Source organism: Corvus hawaiiensis, chromosome 5 (genome assembly GCF_020740725.1).
Source record: "Corvus hawaiiensis isolate bCorHaw1 chromosome 5, bCorHaw1.pri.cur, whole genome shotgun sequence".
In the NCBI taxonomy this organism is placed as follows: Eukaryota; Metazoa; Chordata; class Aves; order Passeriformes; family Corvidae; genus Corvus; species Corvus hawaiiensis.
The window spans coordinates 17,832,775-17,850,390 of NC_063217.1; the positions used below are offsets into that span (position 1 = coordinate 17,832,775).

Consider the following 17,616-nt stretch of genomic DNA (forward strand, 5'->3'; position numbering starts at 1 on the left):
GTAAGCCTGCTACAAACCTGTAGGATAATTCTGAATTCCACTTCTATGCTTTGCTTGAATGACTTTGAATGAAGTTAACATTGAGTTAAAAGAAATCCATTTTGATGATAGAATGTGTCTTTTGAAAAATTAAGGAGCAACACACTAGAAGGTCAGAGAAACAAAGGGAAGAACTGTGTTCATACAATCAATGCCATGGGAAAAGATGGACCTTACTGACACATGTCAGTAGGTCTGTCATCATGGGTAAACAGACTTCAGCTGAGATCAAGAAACAAATGAACTGCCCTGGGAAGGAGGATCAGCTGTGGAGGAAATCTTATTTCCTAGCAGGAATACAAAGTAAGAACTCCACAAGTGAGTTGCCTTAAATATTACTGTTTTCCTCCTTTATTTCAATGATTATTAAGAGAGTAATTTTATGTCTTATCTTTGTTGACAGAACTCTTCACTGGAACACCAGTGATCTCTGTCATACTGATAGAAAAAAGAAAAAGTCCTTCAAGGAAAAGTTGTGTGGAATTAAAGTTTTTAAGACGAAAACAGCAAAAGTAGGCCTGATGTGGCCATCCTGCTGGATCTCTAGAAAAATTTGTGGAGAATCTAGTTAGAGCTTTCCAGAAGAAGAAAAACTGAAAGCGGCAGTCTTTAGAGCATTCCTTTAGGGCCATGTATAGTATAGTAATTATATATTTAACTCTAAATGGTAGTTGGCTGCCTTTCTCTGCTATTCTACTATCTAATCATCTGTTTACGGATTTATGCTTTTGCCACTTAGAGTGCATCACTCAGAAAGAAATGGGACAAACCCTCTTGAAGTGATAGATGCAATGTATTTAATTTATCACTTACTAATATTTATGAAATGGTGTGGTTTATGAGGCTTATACTTAAAGCTTTAGATTTTAATAACACGGTAAGAACAAAATCATAAAGATTCAGGAAGTCATGTGTTTCACAAAGTATAGTAGTTATGCTTATATTAATTTAAATTAAACAACATTAAATTTACAGTTCTTAATTAAAATAGATCAAATATTAAATAAACTTTAAAATAATAAACATAAATTGATGATAACTTTAATGTCATACAATGGATTAAATCCAGTGTTTTAAAATTACACTAGAGAGGATGTGAAAATTATGTTCCCTTTTCCAGGCTTTAATATCACTCATTTAAACACTTTAATTAAAATGCAAATTCACCTACAGAACAGCTGTAAAGAGAAAAGCTTTGGTGAATATGGAATATCTGAGAAATCATTAACCAACATCACAGAACATCATAGAACATTAGATGCCTGCTACTGAATTGGAAATATGTTCACCGTGATGAAAAGATTGTAAATTAAATCAGACTGCTGTACCACCTAGTGTTTTAATTTCCAGAAACCTCATTCTGAAACACTTTCTTATTCTGAATAATAACTTCCATCATCATCAAAGGACTATTAAATCCTTAGCTTTTCACCAAAGTAGTTTTTCTTATGTCATGTTCTGTCATTTGGCAAGCAGTGTATTGCAATGCTGTTGATGTCATATAAATGCTTACATAATGAATTAATGTCAGAAAAGTAAAACAGTACCTCATGGAAATTAAGGGGACAAAGTGATGGACTCAGGGATGTACTGGCTTTCAACGGATTTCAGTAAAGTAAATAGTTTGCAGCCTTGAATAAGAGGTCTACAAACCAGACACAAACACGGTATTTCTGTACACATGTGCACAGACCAGCACCCATTGCTGCCCACAGCTGCCAGAGCACCCCCAGCTGTGTTGATGCTGCTCAGACCACACTGATGACACCCAGCTGACAAGCTGCTGAGGTCCTTACAGTGACTGGTACTTTGCCACATTGCTTTGCCTTGTTCTCTAAACAGGCATGTTAAATAGTTAATATGAATGTTCCTGTGCTTTTATCTGCATTTGTGAAGACAACCTAACTAGGTGACATGGCAACACCTCCGACCTCTTGTCCACCCACCTGTACCTGCCCACCACTACATCTCTCCCTTGTGTACGAGCACAACTGCTTGTGACTTGCACTCAACCAAACTGGGAACTGATCCAGTTTACAAAAAAACCTGCTGTTCTGGGGAAGGTGAAGGGACAGCTCAGGCTGCAAAGCAAGGTATGTTTCCCAAGGCAACTGAGCCTGTTTAATAGTCCTCTGCGTGGCAGGACACAAGGCCTGCTCCCCCATCAGTCTCTGAAACACCCCCTGCTACTCACTTCGACTTTGAAGTTCCATACAATAACAAGTGTAGCCAGACTTTCCAGGTTATCTTCAAAGCGTAGGCACTTTGCTTTGGAAGTTTATATTAATGCAGTATCAAAGCCTGTAATAATGTTTCTATATATGTGAACACGAGCACAGGCATGAATTTTTAGTGTTTGGATCATGCTGAGTGTTGAGCACATTTAGTTTCTACTATCAAACTCTTGAATGCTCATTAATTCATGGCATCATCTGACGCTTAGAAGCGCAACATAACGCATGGTCTGGTGTAGGGAAACACAGCCTTGTGTTACACCCCACATACAAGATGTGCAATTTAAGTGTAAATGCCAAGATTCCCTGGGTTGTTTTGGGTTTTTTTTCCTCATGAATGAGCATGCCAACCTCAATCACCCCACAAGTTTCATTTAGAAAGTTAAGATCAGCATAAGATGTGATACACTTTCTTCAAATACAGACAACTGCAGTACTTTTCGAGACATAAAAGTGGTAGATGAAAATACATCTCAACAGAGCGATTCTAGTTCTCATGGCCCACTCTGTCTTTGCTGACAAGGGCAGACTTTGTGGCAATAAACAAGAGCATCATTTGTGACAATAATAGCTGTATACTGCAGTAAGATTTCAAAGGGTTCTTCTTAGTCATATTTTATACAGCAATTGCCTAATAAAACATTTGATACACTACTGACATCAGCTGGATGTAAGGAGACTTTACACTTATAATCTGTTGTAAAAATAATTCTTTAATTCATCAGCCTAGGATGCTGTGCCCACTCTAATCTAACACAGCTGTCACCCCCACACAATTTTGGCTTATCATAAAGCAACCAATCACAACCTCTTCACTCCTAAAGCTGTTCTGGTGTTAGCACCTTTTGGTTCCCTACTTTCCTCTCCTGGGTCCCTTCTCAGCCTCTCATCCTCCCTGTCCACTCTCCTGGCACAACAGTTCATGCAGGTGGATGGCTCAGGGATGGCCCAGCTGGAAAAAAATTTTTCCCTCTTCCTTATTTTTCAGAAGCACTGGGTGTCTGACCTAGGCCACCATGTGGGCTGCATGACCATCCCTCTGCATGTGGTAGTGCAGTGGGGTATGAGTGGAGAAAAGCTGGGGACTTGATATGGGATAGAAATTGAAAAGGCTACTCTGAACTTCCCATAATTGTCTGAATGTCCCTCCTTCAGATCTACAGCAACCTGGGCTGCTGGGTACTTACTCCATCCTGTCTGCAGTATAGCAACACTGGCTGCCATGGCTGCCTTATGAAGTGGTACAGAGGATTCAGCTGAAAAAAATAATGGCTGTGAAAAAGAGATATAAGAAACTTTGGTATCTTTCATGGATGCAATAAAACTAACCACAAAAAAGACTAAAAAAAAAATTGTAGGGAAGATTTTTCTTTGCCATAAACATGGGCAACAAGACTTCTAAGCCTGTAATTTTCTAAAGGAGACTGTGAAAAACCAAATATGAAACATTACATATATAAAAGGAATGTAAAAGAATACAGTTATTAATTAAAAATGGGTATTTACTTTATTTTCCCTGCAATTAACCCCTATTGGTACAGAAAAGATTGGATTGTTATTATTATTGAAAACCATCACCTTGCTATTTTGTATCAACCACATTGAATGAACAAGTAAAAACGAAATAAAATCTTCGAAGTCTTTATTCATCTGAAATATTTAGTGAAATACTTATAATTTTCTATCAGAGATTGAGCACTGACAATTATTTTCCTGACTAGTTGGCTTATTTATACATTGTTAAGTCTTGCATGTTTGTTATAAAACAATTGTATATACAAATAGAATCAAGTACTTGATACCAACAATCAACTTAGATATGTAAAAATTCTCAGTTAAGGGTGCTCAAGTATGTTCATTTGGAATATAAATAAATGTGTACTAATCCAGAAAAACACAGCTCTAGATAGAAAAATATCGACAAATATGAGGCTTTTGCTTGAGCTGCAATTTGCAGCTATTTGGACATTCTCGGGTGATAGTTATTGATCCTCTTTCTTAAGGCTTTTCTCTCTGCTCAGCCTCCTTCCCACCACCAATCCTTAGTTTTCCTGAAGCAGGTGGAAAAGTAACCTTTAAGGAATTCAACCTCCACCAAATGTGAATAAAATTAGATTTTTTTGAACATTATCAAGTCAAAGATATGTCCCACACAATGCACACATGCATCCAATTACAGATGAGCAGTGTAAAAATACTAGACACTTTATTTCTACAGGAAACAAAGTTAACCGGATTTCACTTAAAAGCGTAACCAGAGCTGGTGAGCACCATCAGTCAAGGTGTGATCAGAACATGACAAATGATAATTTCAAAATCACCTACCTTTTATATTTTTCAACTTAAAACATGAAGCCTATTAAAACTTCTCTTCATGGGTGTTCTAAGGATTCCAGAATATCTCTCTTTCCATTTGCACATGGTCCCCGCAAACTAAATTTGCTAAATTATTTTGCCATACAAATTTACTATTTCTCTTTAAACTGACAAGCAGATGTTGTAAAATATATGATGCTCCATATGGTTTGAAAGTTTGTAAAAAATCTTTTTTCTAAAATTATCATATTTCAATGCTTTTAGAGCTGTGAAAGGCTTTTCTGTCTGCCTGTTTTCTATACCATAATTACAATTCTGAAGCAGTGTTTATCACTCGAGGATACCACCTGCTTCTCAGAACTGTATTCTTCCACATTTCCCTCCATGGATCATCTGCCAATGAATCACCAAGGAAACTCATTACCAAAAGCACAAACTCCACTGAGCGGTGCAGCTGACTGCCAGCAGATAGTGTTATTTGCTGGTTCACTCAAGTGTGTTATTTCTTCAAATGCTGCACTTCTGTCATATTGAATGGTTCTGCTACGCTGCTTCTCATTCTCATTCGTTACTTAATTTTAATCTCATCTGACTTGCTGGTGTCAGTACAATGTCTGAGCTGCTATCAGAAAGTCTGTGTGAGGCTATTTTAACTATGAAAAGAAAAAACACAGTTCTCATTCTTTTCACTTGTCTTTTATATTGAGGCATTTGCTATTTCATTAGCTCATCTTAGGCATATCATATTCTGGATGAATAAAGAAGAAAGTGAACCCTTCTTTCACACAGTTCAGTGCTTACCTGCAGTTCATGTCAGGCTGTGATTTTCCTATTTTTGCACTGTCAGTCTCCATGAAGGTTCACAGACTACTTCACATAAAATGCAAAGACCACGATTCATCTAGATCTCATTCTAAGGCTTAAGCTGTGACCTAAATGCCTGCCAGTATCAGGTACATATTTTCAGTGACAGCTGGAAGACTTGCAGAATACAATCTTTTAATGTTTGGGTCAAATTTTGCCTTTCCTTCTGTCATGATTTCAGCTGGGATAAAGCTAATTTTCTTCTATCTGGTGCTGTGCTGTGTTTTGGATTGAGTATGAGAATAATGTCGATAACACACTGATGTTTTAGTTATTGCTAAGTTGAGCTTACTCTAAATCAAAGACTTTTCAGTGTCTCCTGCTCTTCCAGCTAGCAGGTGCACGTGAAGGCACATGAGGGGTCCTGGCCAGGAGAGCTGACCCACACTGACCAGAGAGCTATTCCACTCCACAGAACACCATGCTCAGTACACATAAACTGTGGGGAGTTAGCTGGAAGGGGGCCTGATCACTGCTGAGGGATGGGCTGGGCATCAGTCAGTGACTTGGGAACAATAGTATTGTGCATGATTTCTCTTGGGTTTTATACCTCTCTGTCTCACATTTTCTTTACAATTATTATTATTAATATTATTAATTGTTGTTATTTTTATCTTAATTATTAACATTTTATTTTGTTTCTATTATACAACTGTTCTCAATTCAACCCACAAGTTTTATTTTTCTCTCTGGTTCTCCTTTGCACAGGGGAAGGCTGAGAGGGAGGGAGTAAACCATGACACTCACCTACTCTAGAAATTCCAGTTTTCAGTCCTTGTATTTTGGACACCCACTTGTGTGGATTTTTCCAGGGACTCTACTGGTTGCGTGTCCTGGCCAGCTATCCGTACTGTCCTACTATGGTTTATTTCTCTTTATCAAACTTGAGGAAGGAGGAACACCTCATCTGCCCACAGACTTAAGGCAGAGGCTTCTTCTCATTACAAGCACTGTGCCCATTAGCCAGCATTCCTTTACCCACCAGAGCTCACAGTTCATCACTTCAAAGCTGATCCAACCAGATATTTCAAACCACTGAATGTCACTGCTCCATACCTTTACTGTGCACAGTCTTCCACAGACAGCTTGGTGACTTTTCATTCTGGTGAAGCCCTGAATGACTTTATGAACTCTTTTCCTTCATAAATGAGTCTATCATATTAGTGCAGTAATTTAATACTGGGTAAAGTCCAAAGATTCCAAAACATAAACAAAAGAGATTTCCTTTTTTTTATTATAGCTACTTTTCTATTAGTCCAAAACCAACTGCAACTTTTTGTATGAAAACCATAGATTTAGATATCAATGGTACTTTTTATTTTTCAGGCTTTGCCTTTCTCCATCTCTACACTTATGTAGGGCATTTACTACATCTTTGCTTAATGACACCAACTTTATCTTTTTTTGCAGTGCAGCTGTGGACACTAATGGAAACAATTTAAATGAGGATAAAATCAGAGTAAAAAATGAAAGCTAAAATGGCTCAGGTATATTTTAACTCTGAGATATTCAGTGACCTGAAAAGCATGGCAGAGTTACAGAGATAAAAATCTATTTAATCTATTGATGAAAAATGTGGATAATAATTATTACTGAACCAAGCACCATAGATTTTTAATATTTTTGAAGAAGTGAAGGCTGTATTTAGATTATGATAATATTAGAAGTAACAGTATTCCTGTTTGGAGTGTGCATTTATGCTGACTGATATCTGACAAGACACATAGTTTCTGATGAAAGTCATGTCACCATCTCATCATTTCAAACTATCATCACTTTCATTCAGAGACTGTTCTTGGTGAATAATTAAATTTGGCATAAAATTAAGCAAGTGTTTCTTATTTTTCCTATTATTCATTTAAAGAAAAAGCTAGTTGAAAAGTATATTTAAATTTATGGAAAATTGGGCATCACTATAAAAATGTATAAGGCTTAAGCTCTTTCTCAGTAGAAGATTTGATACCAAATTTATTACTTCCAGTTAAAAGAAAATACTTGTTTTCACTCTTTGGTCAGGCACTGAGTTAAAGAGGTTGAAAAAAATGATTCCTAGGACTAAGGTCTTAAGGATTACTTAGACTGGTTGCTAAAAGATATAAAACAGCCTTATTACAGCAAATGCCAAAATTTATCCTGGTTTCTCTGTAGGCACAGAGCTCATAAAATACTGCCTTCCCATACATTTAGCCCCTTTTGTTTCTACAGGTCTGTTTAGGTATATAAATTTTGACCCATCTGTCTGGCTAACAAAAATATAATAATGACAAATGGGCAGCGTGGCAGTGTTACTGCTGAAAGCCAGATCTGCGGCACTTATTTTGAGAGGAATATCCTACCAGGATTGCAAGTTCTAAAATGCATGTGAGAGGAGTAAGAATTGGCACAAATTCAAGAAATAGACTGAAGACCTGGCACAAAGTACTTGTTTGGAACAAAGAGGAAAGCTTTGATTCTGAGGCTGGGAATGTTGTATGAGAGCCTTTAAGTGAGAGGAGTTTGGGGAAAATGTTGAATGGTTTTGAAGTATTATTAGTCACTTCAAAGACTACAGGTGCTGAACTAAAGGAGGATTATGCTTTAATCTTTTTAATCTTTTATTTTTTTTCCCCTAGTGAAAAAAGGATCCTTATGTTTATCTCTTTACTCAGTCTTCTACTTTTTTCCTCATACATGTTTCAATGGGTTTTCATTGACTTGAGTAATAATGTATTTTAAGACAGTAAGACTGATGCAAAATATGGTATAATGTTGACAATCTCCTGACATTTGTCAAGACTGCCTTTTTTTGTTAATCTTTTTATTGAAAAAAATTTTAAAATCTAGCAGATTGAATTGACACTCTCATCTGTAAGGTTAGATCATATGCCCCCATCACTCTTGGGTTTCATCACAACAGATTTCCTTTGTCCTCTCAGGTAGCATAAGGATGACTGAGAAAACATACCAGTCTAAATCCAGATTGCCTGACTACACTGACATAATAAGATCACGAACCCAAGTCTGATCAAGGTCAATCAGGTGCTGCTGAGTAGCATAGGAGGGCTGATATTCCCACCATGAAGCCATGCCTGCCAGCAGCGGAGCTCAGATGCCATTAAAGACTTTACAGTACAACACCCAAAATTCTTTGGAAGTTATATTTACTGTTGTAGTTGCATGCAAAGTTTGATTTTTACTACAAAGATTGTATTGCAACATATTATAAAGTAGGGAAATGCTCCTTTCTCATTCTTTCCCTCCATCCTTTTGCATTCCGCCATGAATTTACAAGATGTGGTATTTACAGAGAATTGAATGTCAGCTATTTTAGGTTTCATTCCTTCAGTCCCCATACCACTATTTAGTGAACATATTTTCTTGTACTTCAATTATTCAAGCCACAGTTTCTTGTATTAATTTATTATTGTTAAACCTAACTTAGATTCCTATTCTTTTTGAGGTGATTTATGTCACTGTCTCAGTTTTCTTTTGACAAATCATTAGTGAAACACATTTCTGAAACACCAAGTTCTAAAAGGCAGCAATGTTGCTTAAACAGGAAAAGAGAACATTCTGATGGCTCGTCTCATTTAACCTAAATTTTCCAGAAGTGTATAATACTGAAATCTACTTTATCATAGCACAACCTTTTCATCTCTTAAGAAATTCCGCAAATGTTTTATTATTTTTTGATCCAATTAGCTGCACAGTAGCAAGGATTATAAATGTAAAAACAACTGTTAGAAGAAAAAAAAAAAACCAAACAGGCTAAAACTACTAAAAAGGACAGAAATCATTACAGTCTTTATATTTTTAAAAAACACACTAAGAGCAGGGGAAGACAATACCTGCACTCAGGTATCAGTCGAAGCCACTATAGGTACCTGAAAATCCTCTTCAACAGAGAGAACACTGTTGAATGTGACCTTAATGCAGCTGTGTTTGCAAATCTGAAAACTAGAGGTTTCACAGATTATCTACTCTTTAAAACATGTCTCTGGGAAAGCTTGGGAGGTAAAGTCCTAATATACAACAGAATCTTTCCTGTTACAGTAATTATGTTCTCATTTTGTGATAGCTGCTGAGTTTCTATAAATCAGAAAAATGACAAGTGCCATATGCACCCTCCTCACTAGAGTTCTTCCTGAATCATCCCCTCTTTGGCCACAAACATACAGGCACATGTACAAAACTTTAGCCTATATATTGATGAACAAACTTGGAAACATTTCAGTATCTGACCTGGAAAACACTCTGTAGAATAATTTCATTTTAAAGTTTCCCTTTTTCTTTGCTCTACCTTGTGCTTTTTTAATGAAAGTTTTGCCATCTTTCTGTGATATAACAGGAGTGCTTACTGCTGCAGGCATGATGAATAGTCCAACCCAAAGTGCTGGTCATGAAGCAGAGAGTGTGACAAGGACATCTGATTGCCTGGAACCAGAGCCCTGGCAGCTGTGACTGTGTCTGTAATTCCCTGCTAGAGTGTCCTTGCTGCAGTCAGTTTTGCTGCTATTTCCTATTAGTTATGACTTTATAAACGGCAAAGTCAAAACTGAGGAAATCTCCTTGCTCAATGAGAAGCCTTAAACCCATAATCATAGCTTCCTAAAACTACTAGCAAAATCTAAGCACTATCATGGAGTCAACTTTCTCTATGCTGGACCTTGATACAGAGGAGGAAAATTATTATGAATAATTTACTTAATACAGTGGAGTATTTTTGGTCTTAATTCTAAGTAGTTGGCCTTTCAATATCCTCTGCAGATATCTATTTTATTTGCTTATCCTCAAAAAATCTTACAATAAAACCAAAACAATCATTTGATTAAAAATATGTCACGAAGAATTTCAAAGTCTAACTTGATACACACATCACATATGTAGGCATATGTATATACAAATTAAAATAATCTGCAAACTTGCAGACAATGCTGATACGCTTCCATGTATGACACGGAAACAGGTTGGCACCTCCACTGCATCTCCCCTATTTAATAAACCAGTGAAACTCTTAATTGTAACACTCGCCTTCATCTGCTCTCTCACAACTCTGTTTCTTGATACTCGTTTACTGCATTAGGGATCATCTATCAGAGTGTACAGAAAATGAGATGGGATTATAAAAACAAACCCAAAGAATGTAACATTTGTTGCCACCTGCCTTCTATGAGCACACATCTCTTTACAATATGAGTATGCTGGGCTCTTCAGATTTTCTAGCTCAATATCCATAGTCAGAAATACGAGACATGTTTTAGTGGGAGAGTTTGAATACAACACAACAAAACATCCTCAGCATCTGAATTAGTTCATGCACTGTTACCTGCACACTTCTTCAAATATGAGTTCAAGTATTCTGAAAATACACATAGAAAAAGCTGTTTATATTGTATTAGCCTGGATAAAGTGCAGCATATGCTAAAATTAAGTAAAGAGGAATAGGTAATGATGTAGCATTGGATAGAAAAATGTAGAATCCATTCCTTCCCGCTAAAAGATCCTGGAGGAAAAACAGTTTTTAAAAAACTAGTATTTTCAAAACTTTCCTTTTTTTCTGAATTTCATATGGGCTCACAAAATTGAAATTTACTGATACTCAAATCCTTGAACTTCGATGCTCCTTAAAAAGAAAATCCAGTAATTGTCAATTTCCTTTGCCCATAATTTCTGTGGAGCTGAGAGTTCATAACTCTCAGGAAAAATGACAGAGCTTCATCAATTCTAAGAAGTGAACCCATTAGAAATAATAAAACTTGATCAATTATTTAATAAAAGAAGTCAGCAGATGTAAAATCCACAGGTCCCATCACCCTAGCAGAAAGAAATCTCCAACTAGCTGAATTTGTGGTAGTTATTACTGATGCAGTGTGCTTTTTTCAGGTGAGTGTGAGAATTATGACAAAAGAAATAAGAAAAGAAAATGTCAGAAAATTTCCTCCTCAGGACCTTGCTTTCCAACAGAGTAATTCATGGCAAGGTGTAAGCATTTCCGGCTTTCATCTTTAACGGTACTGCTCTATAGCATGCATAATTATTAAAATTACTTTGCAGGAAAAAAAATCACCCTCAAATCACAGACCAGAGGGAGAAAATGCTTGATGATATTTAGCTGTCTTAGACCTTCATAGAAAAACAGATTTTTTTAAAACAAAATGAAATGCACTCCAGAACTCTGAAGCTGTGCCATTACCTTGCTCCTCGTGATTTTAAAGGTCTTAGTTTAGAGACAGATTATACATTCAACATGCTCCACAGAACTGATGTACAACCAAACTTTGCATAAGTCTTTATTTCTGCTAAAGAAACTTTAGTGTGAGACTGGGCATGCATTGAAATTATATGAAATGCAAACAGAAGCAGGGAGAAACAGCTGTTTTCCCAATATAGAAAATTCTTTTGGGAGATTTGTGCAGAAGGAAGCAATAAATGCATCAGCAAGCAGTGACACTCTGATAATTACTGCAAAGCAAAAGAACATCTGCATGCAAGAAGGAATAAAAACAACACTACAGCTATTGAAAAGAAAAAATAAAAGCAACACTTTGATGAGGAATGGAAGAAAAAAAATCCTTCTTTTCCTGAAAAGATCACATATTATTCAAGAACTTTACACTGACACATTTTCGTTGCTTGATAGCTTGTGCTTTTTTTGACTGAAATAGTTTGTGCCTCGTTCAGTAACAGAAGCTTCCATCCCCTTAAAAAAACCAAAAAAAAAACCAACCCAAAACCAAACAGGACCTGTGATATGCAGCGGACTTATTTACTATCCAGCAGCAGTTCCTGGGCAAGTCAAATTCACCTACATTTTATTTAAATCAAATGAGCATTCTAGATTCATCCTAAAACAAGATGTGAAAATATTATGCAACAAAGCAAATGAAGATGTACTACTATGTCATATTATCTGCCTGGATAACTCTGTAAAAGTTCACAGGGGAATGTAAAACAGTAAGTTAAGGTCCATGTTGGAAGGTTTGAATAAACCAGCTGGTTGAATATCTTACAAAGTTTTTCTCAGAAAAATAACTGAACTTTCCAGTTGTAGGTTGGTTAGGAGAAAAAACACCCAGCTAACCTCTCTGACGTCTTTCTGTTTTGTCTTTCCCAAAGGAAATGGAGCCAAAGGACATGAAATGGATTACTCTGGATGGAAGCTTCTGTCGTAACAACTCTTGATTTTTCATTATTTCTAGCTGCCATTAGCCACCTAACCACCCCAAAAGAGCTTTTCTTAGTTTTTCTAAGCTATATGTTTTGGGGTTGGTTTGTTGAGATTTGTTTGGTTTTTTTGTTTAAAGTCCATCAGGAGCAATTAAGTACTTTTGGAGGGGGTTTAAAAATCATCAGTAGTTTTTCATATTTTATGTCATTATGAACTTTACAGAATCAGACTGTGAACTCGTCCTATGTCTACTCTGGACTTCTTAGGATCCACCTCTTAGGATTTTACTCCCTACATAAGTTTTTTTCCACTTTTAAAATAGTTATAAAATCTAAAAGTTATACTGGAGGTATAGGCAATTTTTATGATCCAGAGAAATTTAAACATTACTATTAGGAATTTGTGAAGGGCAGAAATAAGTCATACAAAAAGAACAGAAAAAAAAGAAACAGTCATGTTCATAGCTATAGCATAAAATCTTATGTTCTGAAAATGTGATTCAGAGTGAATGGTGATGATAGTACCAATTTAACCAATGAATGAAATGCTAATACTTCATAAAGGTTTTTTGCTTTAATCAGTGGGTATTTTTCTTTCCATGAGAAAAAGGACTATGCATAGTTTTCATTTTAGATTGCCCTTGGAATTCTACATTTTTAAGATAATTTGCATCTCTTTTATACAGACAACACTGAATTTTAATTTCCATGAGCCAGAGACAGGATAAAGATATCACCTCCAGAGTCCTGAAAACCAAGAGAAAAAAAAAAAAGCGAAATTTTTTTGCAAGCCAACTGACTGTTTTTCTTGTCTCTTTGCCTGTTTATACTGGTAGCTGCTTCCCTGGTTTCTCTGTACCTGCAAAGGCTGAATTCTGGTCTTAGCTGCCAGGCACTGCTGTAAGAAGTATGAGTAGTACTCTTGCAAACATTAACTACATTCTTTAAACTCTAACAGCTCAGCTATATATGCCAGGTTCAGTGAGTGCATAACTGGCGGTAATGCTGATCTTCACCTGAGGACCCACAAACTTTCAGGTACAAACTCAAGGAATGATGAGGCTGTAAAATTGATGGGGAAAGCAGTAGGAAGGAATGCATGTGTTTTTTATAAAACATACAAATCAATGTTAAGAAGTTTGTCACAAATTTGCCTAAGTCCCCAATACAACGGTAAGATGAAGTTCTATTTGTATTAAATTCCTCAGAAAAAATTCATCTACTGTTGAACTTTCATGCACTCCTCCATCCTTTCCACAGCTCTGTACTACTGTCCCGAAACTGCACCAACGTTAAGTTTTTAAACAGAGCGTTAAAGTGTGCATTTTTGGTATAGCATGGATTTAATAACTTGTGTTAAATGTGATTTAAATTGGTTCTTTAATCACAATTTGTTTAATGTACTCAGGATAGCTTAATTTCAAGAAAGTGAAATGAGAAATTAAGAACAGTATTGATTATGTTGATTAATACAGGAGATGATTAATACCTTTCTTGCTACTCTCAAAGTCAGTCCAGATATATTTCAGATGCAAATATTCTCAGTCAGGTTCTTCCCTCCATGCATCTTGTTGATTGTGTTAAATTCTCTCTAGTCATCACCTCCTGTGGTTCCACAAAACACTAGGTAATGGCAGTCTTCAAGCCAAAAAAAAAGGAACACTGCAATGGCAGACAGGAGTGAATTAACAGAGCATGTACCAACAGGATTTCTTCATATTAGAGATGAATGGAACCTTCTTCAGGAAAGAAAAACATCAAATCCCGTCAATATTCTCCTTATGCTGCTATACATCTGGCAAGTGACCTTCCAGTTATTCAAGCAAAATCTGAGTACAACAAAATTAACATCTCTGGCAATTCATTTGGTGAGAGAGTGGAATAAATCAAGGAAGTTAAAAAAAAAAAAGCTGAACTAAGCAAAATGTACAGCTGGAACATGCAGCCATACAAACACTCCCAGGTAACCTGCATCGAATATTCTAATCACACAGTCTACTCTAAACACTAAGAGCTTTAGCAAACGTAAACTAATCCTGTTTTCAAAATAATTTTCAAGCAAACTTCATCAATATGTGCGGATTGAAAGACAAAGCTTCTGCTGTGCTTCCTTTATTTCTTATTTGTTAATTAAAGGCTCACAGGGATGCACTGTAACTCCATATTCATACACTGCTAATGAGGTCTTTGAGTGGAATTACTTATAAGAGCGGAGTTTTCTTCTCTCCACTTCTTCCACCTGGTTGGAGAATAGTGAAACAGAACACCGCCCTTGTTCTCGAACTGGAGATTAATGCCAGACTGATTGACTAAAATGCTTTATAAGGGTTTGGAAATTACCTTGTACTTTCACATTAAAGGATGTACATGACTATTTCTGGAATGAGTTACTAAGACAATTAAAACAATTATTAAATATGACATGCTCTAATGACAAGGTTACGATTTGTCCAACTATATAGTTTTAATTTTATGATTTATTTCAGTAATGTCAGCTAATAATTAAGCAATTGACTTTTTCTCCCTTACATGATATTAGAAGAAAGAATGCATGGTAGAAGATTTCTTTTCCCCAGAAAATCCTACCAGACCTCTAGGGTTTTTTTTTCCATGTAAAATCTGTCTTATTTCCAAAACTAACATTACCCATGTCTTTGAAGGTAGGACAGTGTGTTCCTATATACCTTATGACTATCATATGAACTAGTCACGAGACAGACAACCAGAAAAATTCATCAAAACAACAGCTGATTAACTGACAAATACCTTCTGTTGCAAACCTCTTTCCATAAAAATCTAACCTTGAGGGAAGCATGTGAAAAGTGCACTTATTTCATTCTAGTGTCTCGCACATGCTCACAATAAATAAAGATTAATGTTATTTTTACCTTCTCTAACTACAGAGAAGTGACCTGAATCCCTTTGATAGCTAAATTAACACCACTCAATTTTTTTGCTTTTTGCTTTTTAATGAGCAAGCATACTGAGATACACAAATTACTACTCCAAATGTTTCCCTTAGCTTTTGCCTTTCTCTTCAAAAATCTGCATTTAAAAAAATTTCTCATGAACTCTTTTTCTATTCTTATCACTTAACATTGCACTAGATAGTAAGTAGGTTTTATGTTTAGTAGTACAGTGGACAATTTTTCTGTATAACACAGTTTTATTTCCTTAAGGAGATAGTTAAACTTATTCTATTTTTAAAACTGAACAGCAAGGAGCTTTGTGAAAAATCTAGTTAAAAAAACAAAGAAAGACAAGGAAAATTATGTAAGATGGGTATTTTTTCAAATGTCATTTTAATCAGCTATGAGATTTTTTAATTTAAGTGGTCAAATCTGGTTCCAACATTTCCAGTCTCAGAAATAAAATACATTATTATACAAGTGTATGAAACCCCAGTTATTTAATTGTATGTTTATCTCTTTCTATATTGACGTGTCCACAATGTGCCTTGATATACCAGGTTTGAGAATCTAGACATTCATCTCATTATTTATAATCCAAAACCACATCATGGTTTTGTATTATTCCTCTCTGTTTTCATGTATTTAATGCCTCTATTAAGAACTCCTAGGAACAGTGTAGATACCAATGTCTTGAAAGTGTTATGAATTAATACAATTCAACTGTGTCATCTTCAGCTTCACCTGTTTACTGTGTCTCAGCCTATGATTAATGGAGCCAATCCTTGCTGGAAGCCTGAAAGCTATTCTTTATTAATTTCCACTTCTATGTCATGCTCCGAAGAATATCATATAGCCTGAAGTGCACTCCTCCTCTCCTTTTTTGCTAAGCCAGAAAGTTCAATTTTTAAAATGACTATAAAAGAAACTAGAAGACAGAAAATAATATCTGTAGAAAGTAAAGAAATAACAATGTGTGAAATGAAAGCTGTGATAATGGCAAGAAAATTCTATTGAGAACAATCTTTTTTTCATAAGTTTAAAGTCTAATAGTTATTCATGGCAGGAGCTGCTGCACTGCCTAAGGTCCTGTCACACAATTTTGCTCCATCAACTTTCCATGTAAAATGAAGATACTGTTTTTAAATCAGGAAAACAGAGAACATCTTAAGCTAGACTGGTAAAATAATTTAGTGGTTACATCCCAGCTTCCAAGTGCAGGTGTACTAATGGGAGAGCACTGCCCATGAAGATGACGGTAGCGGGTGCCCTGAGCAGGGTGCAGGGCTGCTCCACCCCCCTCACAGCACGGCCAGAGCACACGCTCCGCCAGCTGATCATACCCAGGGGCCTACAGGCAGCTCCCCCTGGCACCAGGCATTACAGCACCTGCCTGTGCTCGTGCCTAGCTTGGTGGGAAGCAGCGTGTTCTCATGTGAACATTTGCTGCCAGTAGAAACGGTGCATGGAATTGCTCCCTGCTAGAAAAATTCCAGCCAAGCGCTTAAGGCATGAATGATGCGGTGAATTTTGCCCATCAGTCCATCTGATGGGTTGCAAGAGTATCTACACTATGCTCTTTTCCCTTCTAGTGTTAGCACCAATAAATGGCATTTTCATTCCATACTTTATGAGTCTTGAGTGTCTTTTGTAATGAAATCTGTATCAAGTACTACCCCGGTGCATTACACCAGGCTAGCATTCTGTGCATTGAATTAAAGTTTTGAAAATGAAATGGCAGTCAAGAAAATAAAACAAGAAAAAAACCAAATTACCAACCCCCCCCCCCAGACCAAAACAACAACAAAAAAACCAAACCAAACCACCAAAACAAAAAAACCCAAAAACCCAACCCAACCCAAACCAAACCAAACCCAAAACACAAAACAAAACAAAAAACCCCCAAAAACCAACCAACCAACCAAAAAACCACCATAGTGTATTCGTGCCTTTCAGACATGCTTTACATTGCTCATAGAGAAATATGTGTCTTGGCTTGTTAATAGCAGAAATAAATCCAGACTGAAAAAAAAATAGAAATATGGATTCAACAGTCATATCTGAAAATTTCTTTTGGTTCTGAATTTTTTTAGCTTATTAATATCTGC

At 36.3% G+C, this 17,616-nt stretch overlaps 1 protein-coding gene across 5 annotated transcripts in view; it reads right to left on the reverse strand.

Moving 5' to 3' along the window:
• Window positions 1-17,616, reverse strand: part of KCNIP4 (potassium voltage-gated channel interacting protein 4) — a 400,021-nt gene that overhangs the window by 220,372 nt on the left and 162,033 nt on the right. The window lies entirely within an intron of this gene.